This window comes from Miscanthus floridulus, chromosome 4, assembly GCF_019320115.1.
Source record: "Miscanthus floridulus cultivar M001 chromosome 4, ASM1932011v1, whole genome shotgun sequence".
Lineage (NCBI taxonomy): Eukaryota > Viridiplantae > Streptophyta > Magnoliopsida > Poales > Poaceae > Miscanthus > Miscanthus floridulus.
The window spans coordinates 28,127,914-28,134,601 of record NC_089583.1 but is presented as its reverse complement, the minus strand read 5'-3'; the positions used below and the strand labels follow the sequence as shown (position 1 = coordinate 28,134,601).

The 6,688-nt window shown below is 40.0% G+C and overlaps 1 long non-coding RNA gene across 2 annotated transcripts; it reads right to left on the bottom strand.

Annotated features, from left to right (window-relative positions):
• Positions 1–1,446: 1,446 nt before the first annotated feature.
• LOC136551223 (uncharacterized) lies at positions 1,447–5,180 on the bottom strand. 2 transcript variants are annotated; one of them, XR_010782499.1, is made up of 4 exons: positions 4,703–5,180; positions 4,184–4,278; positions 3,998–4,096; positions 1,447–2,475 (listed from the first exon to the last, which is right to left on the bottom strand). It is a non-coding gene; the product is annotated as an uncharacterized lncRNA (long non-coding RNA). The 2 variants fall into 2 exon arrangements; XR_010782500.1 differs by having other exon boundaries at positions 3,998–4,093.
• Positions 5,181–6,688: the final 1,508 nt, after the last annotated feature.

Here is a 6,688-nt window from a genome sequence, read left to right as displayed (position 1 = left end):
AAATTAATTAAATATAGCGAACGGATCCAGAAATATACCAAATCTTAACATGGAGTACCACATGTTGTATGTAGAGAGTAGAAAAAGTTTCAAGGGCAGAAGTGAAAAAAAGTTATTATTTCATGCAGTTTGTCGCTCAAATTCAATGTATATCAATTAAAATTATATAATTACAGTTAACAAATTAAAATTATCGAACGGATCCATAAATTTACCAAAATTACACATGAATCAATCTATGTTTCCTATTGTCTATACAAAAAGTTTTGAAGTCAAACCCCAATTCGACCGTTGTTTTGACTCCAAATCTTACCGAATTCTTCTCAACGTTACGATTCTTCTTCTGAGATACTTCAGTTTGTAAACATCGTACATGATAGATTGTGTGAAACCTTCTTAATTTTTTACCATGGCCTCCACGTATCATATCATGTGATCTTGACAAATCTCATGATTTTCAGACTTGGTTTGTTTTTTAAGAATTTAAAAACCATTCGGCCACACGTTCATGATCGGGTTTTGTGAACAAGATGTTCAAAATTTCCTTTCATTTCACAGATAAGGCCTCACACAGGACTCAATAACATGAATATCATTTTTTACTCATTTTAGTATATTATTTGAATCACTTGCAATTCAAATTTGACTTATACCAAAAAATTACTTTAAAGACAATAAATTAATTAAATATAGCAAACAGATCTAGAAATATACCAAATCTTAACATGGAGTACCACATGTTGTATGTGGAGTGAAAAAAAAGTTTCAAGGTCAGGGGAGGAAAAAAACTTTTTAATTTGCCGAGTGCCAAAATAAAACACTCAGCAAACGAACCTATTTGCCGAGTGCCAGATAAAAACACTCGGCAAAGATTCTCTTTGCGGAGTGTCAATAACCAACACTTGGCAAAGTTCTAACAGCGGGCACCCTACTGAAACAAGCTAAGTGGTTTCTAAAATTGGCTATGTCGGTTTTCGCAGAGGCGCTGCAAGGGAGACCCTTAGAGAGTGCAGGTGGACGTCCTTGTTTTATAATTCATTCTACACTAAAACACGACATACCTTTCTGATAGATAGCCTCCCATGAAAAGTTTTACCGGCAGTTTGGAAACAGTCATGGTAGAAGCAGTCGGCGAAAGTTTTGCCGACAGTGAAAAGAATCGCCGACACTTTTGGTGTAGCCAAATGGTATACATTTGCTGATAGTTGAAACCTACACCGACAGTTAAACCTACACCGATAGTTAAGACATATGCCAACAGTTAAGACCTTTCCAACAGTTTATATGTTGGTGAAACCTTTTCCACAGCATGGTTGGAAAGATGCCCTCAGTGGCAACTAATCTGTTGGCAAAACTATTTAATAGATATTCATATTAATACGATATAGATAATTCAAAGCCACATAATTTTATAGAGAAAATGTCACATCATCAAATCCACTTGATTTTATAGATGAAACATTAAATATTTTCAATACATACACCAATGTCTTAACAACAAATGCATGTACATCCCTCAATACTAATATATCTTAACAAAAAGGGCGTACCTAGTGCAGAGAGCTCCCACTCTGTGCAGGGTCTGGAGAAGGGTGTTAGTGGCAAGCCTTACCCTCTCATGTGCAATGCGAGGAAACCGCGACTTGAACCCGGGACCTTCTAGTCACAGGCGGTAAGACTCTACCGTTTGCACCAAGCCCACCCTTCACTAATATATCTTAACAAACAAAACAAATACATAGAGACATGAACTTTTGAGTCAACAAATCATGTACATCCCTCACAAATGCATGTACATCTCTCACACGTTCAGCAATAAGTGTCCTTGTATTAGCATGCTGCTATGGAAGTCAGAGGCTCCGTCACCAAATCAGCTTGCATATCTCATAATGACATAAATGAACCATTAGTAATCTTAACTCAAACACTACATAACATACATGATTTTGGATAATTAAAAGAATTGTCTTCGTTCTGTATATAAAAAAATATATAGCTAACCTATCAACTTCATGGTCGTATTCGGGCATTTGAAATAATCAGAATCCTGCCGTCGTATTCGGGTATACAACACTGTCTTACAGCATTAATCAAAACTCTAAAGTTAAGTAACAGAACCAGAAATCTAGGAGGCAGGAAAAAGATAATGGTGGTATGTTCCGTTACATACATGTCCCGGTTTATCATTAAAATTTGTGCATAAATTAACAAAGGCCACATAGTTTCTGCTACAATTTTTTTGCAAAGGCCACATAGATAAAAAGAAAGATCAGGAATATGTCACGCACTCAAAAGTGTTGGCACTTATTATATTGCTGAGTGGAAACATAAGATAGATCCAAGTAATGATGAAATTGAAGTTCTTACCTCATTGTTGATCTTGAAACACTGAACAATTTTTATAGAACATTTGGTCTCCCTTCACTGAAGTTGCATACAGATCATCAGCATCATGTGTTTCTCCTTCAATTGTTCCTAAAATTAAAAATTTCAAACCCATGAGAATTTGATCCAAGTGTACCAAAGAAAGGGCCATGAGGCAATAAAGTCTAACTACTTCAAAATGAATCAGCCTGCATCTTTTGATTTGGAAAGCCTAGTTGCCAATGGTTAATTGGAAAAACAAAAGAACTTGCAATTGCACTGAATAGCTGGTTGCAGATATGAATTATCCTAACACCCAAACCTGAGAATGCATGAATAGACAATGAACTACAGTGACTAAGTGGCACACATCAAATCTGACAGTGGAAGGTGTCATCCGAACATCTCATTGGCTAATTCGCAGCCATTAGTAACTCCAATATTAATTTCGCAGCCATTAGCGAAAGGTAGATGGTACCATTTGAGCACGAGCTAACTTTCTCAGTAGCACCACATAAGTATTAACTAAGCACTATGAGAAACTAAGCCATAGCCGCACTTCTCAAAGAAAAGAAAGAATAAGTAACTAAAAGTCACAGGCAAAGATAATTTTATTGTGAACAGCATACCACAATGTAACACATCTCTAGATATGGCATATATAATATGAGCATCTCACACCTACAATTTTTCCCTACTATTTGTTCTTTGCTACAATGTGGTCTATGAACCAATCTGGACTAGACAATAGCAGTGGAATCATTGACGACACCATCACTTCCATATGGAATGCACACCAAAACTGCTATCAGGAATAGCCGAAAACATCACAATACACATCAGCAGGCTCAAGACTGTAACTTTCACCAGGAGGATAAATTAAGATAGCACGTTTCAGAAACTGTCCAGAGATAAAATAAGAACCTGTACAGAGATAACACAAGTAGCTTTCACTGGCAAAACTACTAAGACTTGAGTTCAAGGAACAGTATATAGAATCATGTTAAACAGCCACAGCCAAAACAATGATGGCTAAAGATTGTTTTCTAAGGGAAGCTAACATACATAAAAAAATCCTAGTGGTAAATTTCTGAAGCTGCTCAGATGTTTTTTTTTCCTGAGATCTTTACTGAATGACAGCCACAGCAGTGACCACCCACACCTGATTCCCATCTAGCATTAATAACTTAAAACTGAAATATATATATATATATATATATATATATAGACACACACACAGTAGACAACATTTGGATTACTGCAGGTAGAAAATGATACATTCACAAAAATAATAAAGGGAAGTAGCTGTAACCAGAAAGACAGTATTTTTCTTTGACAAATGAGCAAATCATCAATGTTGGGTGGTTTCTTAAGATTCATATCCAAGAAACAAATAACAATTTCTACTACTTAAAAATTACACAAGGTTAATTCATGTTGATAGAAAACATAACAGGCTTCACACTAGAAAAGTGCAGCAGCAACCATTAGCCTTAAAGGCCTTAACATGTTATTTCACAAAGTTTATCTACTCCACGAATGACTGAAATTATTTGAGATCAGCATCAATAAAAAATGAATAGACATGGATAAGCATTAGCTATTTTGTTGCGGACATGACTATGGTCATTACCTGTTTTGTTGCAGACATGAAGACTATGGCTTATAGTACCTAGCAGCAACCATGATTTCTTTTCCTTGTCATCTCTTTCATAGACTTCAATTCATACTGCTGAGACAAATAGGAATAAAGGCAGTAATTTTTTTAGTGGACTTAGACATTCCACTTAAACTGAAAACTGAGACGAAAATTGAATACCTTCGGTGGTATATAAATGTTGGAAGGTTACACCCTTTCTTTTGCTAAAGAAGCTTTTCACATAGCTTTTTATGTCTACCAGTTTCTTTGACCCACTGCAGTAGAAGGGAAACAATGGTAGGCTACTTAGACTATGTTTGGAAAGTATTTTCAGAAACAATGCTGAAAAAAGAGCCCCTTTCCACGCTGGTGAAATTTGGGAAACAATAGGTTATAAAATCCCTAGTTTGATTAGAATTTCAGGTTATGCTGATGGATAGAAATCAATTCTGAAATCATTGGGCAAGAAAAAGCAAAGGCTAAGCGCACTTATAGTGAAGCCATTTGTTAAATTTTCTTGTTTTTCCTTGTGCATTATCTGCTTTCTCGAGAGCACAGGCAGCAGGATCCTCTATGACATATATACATCCTTGGAAAGAGGGCTCTGTTCAGATGCAGGGATATTCTAAGTCCTAGAATCGGGTGAAAGGGGCCAAATCGAGGAGAGTGAAGCCTCTAAGAGCAGGGAGAGCCTCTTACCTGGAACGAAGGAGGAGAGCACCCGGACTGGAGCCCACCGCACTAGTGGCGGTGGTAGGAATTGGTGCCAGCCACGGGAACTCCAAACCCTAACGAATCCTGCGCAGATCCGGAACTGCAACCGGTGGGGAGTGAGGATGGGCCGCATCTTGCGTCGACGCGGAACTGCAGGCAATGGGGAATCCGCGTTGGGCGTCGGCGGAGTGCACCGGCAGCGACCGGGGCAGGACTGCCGGCGAAGGCGGAGGGCGGGAGCACGGATGTGGAATCCGATGGCGCGTGGCGTGTGGAGCTCGGAAGGTGGCGATGCAGCGGGGCTCGACGCTGAGCTTGCACGGGTGGTGGCTCGGACTCGGCATCAGGGATGTGCGGATGAGGGCGAGTCCGGGGATTGGAGCTGGGAATGCTGGCGGCAGTGGGGTCGCTGCTATTGCGGACGGGCGACGGCGTTGAGGGTGTGATTCGTGACTTTTTTCATTTCTTTTTTTTGGTGGGACTTGGGAGGGGAGAGATAAGGTGCGGCACGCGAGTCAAATTTTCATCACCGCCCTTTCCAAAGACCGCGCCAGGCCTATATTTTCTTTCCCGCACCTCCTCATTCCAGCGCAAAGCATTTTTTCTGCTCCGCATCGTGGCGCCATGTGGTCTGGATGCAGACTGGACTCGTGCTCATACTCTTGCCCGACTGATGACCAGTAGCTAGGCTAAGTCTACGCCGACAGATAATTTGTCGTCTTGCTATATGATTGCCGACAGATGAGATGACACTAAAGATCGGTCTTTTGCCAACACATAATAGTGGGGAAAAGTGTGTCATGGTGTAGTGCCAGTGTCATTACACAGTTTTTGGCGACTCCACTAAGGGAAGAAGAAGAACAAATCAGTTGCTATGGCCAATGATGATGATAGATCCAATATCAATCTATTATCTGAAAAATAACAGTCTAGTTAGTAGATGATAAATCAAGACCGTTATTAGAATTTTACAACCTTTCTGTCCGGACAGTTAGCTATGATTGACACCGGGGACTCTGTGGGCTGAAAATTTATTAGCAGCCATGGATAGAAGATATTAAATAGGATAAGTTAGCACCTAACAGACAGGTAAACAGGTCCAATGTTTAATTCGTGCTTTTACCGTGCAAAGTTATTCTTAGTTACCTGCTCGTGTGAGAAATGGTGGGGACCATTCAATTTTCGGACATGGAACAGAACTTGACTGCCTGATTTTGCGATGGTAAGCATCATTCGTACTTTTTTGTCTGCTGCGTACAAGGCATCGATGTTCTCTGCCTCCATCAAAATGGAAGCCCCAAAGAACAGTGGAAGGCCTCCTCCAAAGCTGAAGATCTTCATCTGGCTTGCGCTGCTCGACCATTATATTGCTGAACCGTGGATGTTTGTCTCTGCGACCAAGGGGTCTGAAATTATGGATGTCACCTCATTGTCGCCCGTGTTTATGCTAAGGAGACATGCGCTAGTCTTCAGCTACCATTGGGCTTCGACTGTGGTACATTGAGAATTTGATATTCTCCCTTCTTCTTACACTCATACTTCTCATATCTGCACTTTTGATAAAAACCTCCTGATGTATCCTATCCCCACATGAAACCTCTTCAAGGGATTGCCAACTACATAGCCATTGCCATGCCACGATGCTATTCAACACACTCATCGTCACCATCGCTACCGTGTTTCAGCTCACACACTAAAGGAGCTGTGAATTTTATTTCTTTGGGTGCCTGACACTATTGCACAAGGAGCAACGGAGGCAAGTGATCTTAATACCCTTTGATGGGTGCAGCTTTATAGTCATGAGTAGTAATAATTGACGATTTAAATTAGACCACCACTGATTCACCTACCACGTACGTAGCTATAATATGTTCCCCCGAAATTTCTCATATAGAGCTCTTTTACAGTGGTTGGTGGGTACTACCAAGTACTTTTGAGTACCTAAGCCTCTGATTTATTCTGACTATGCGA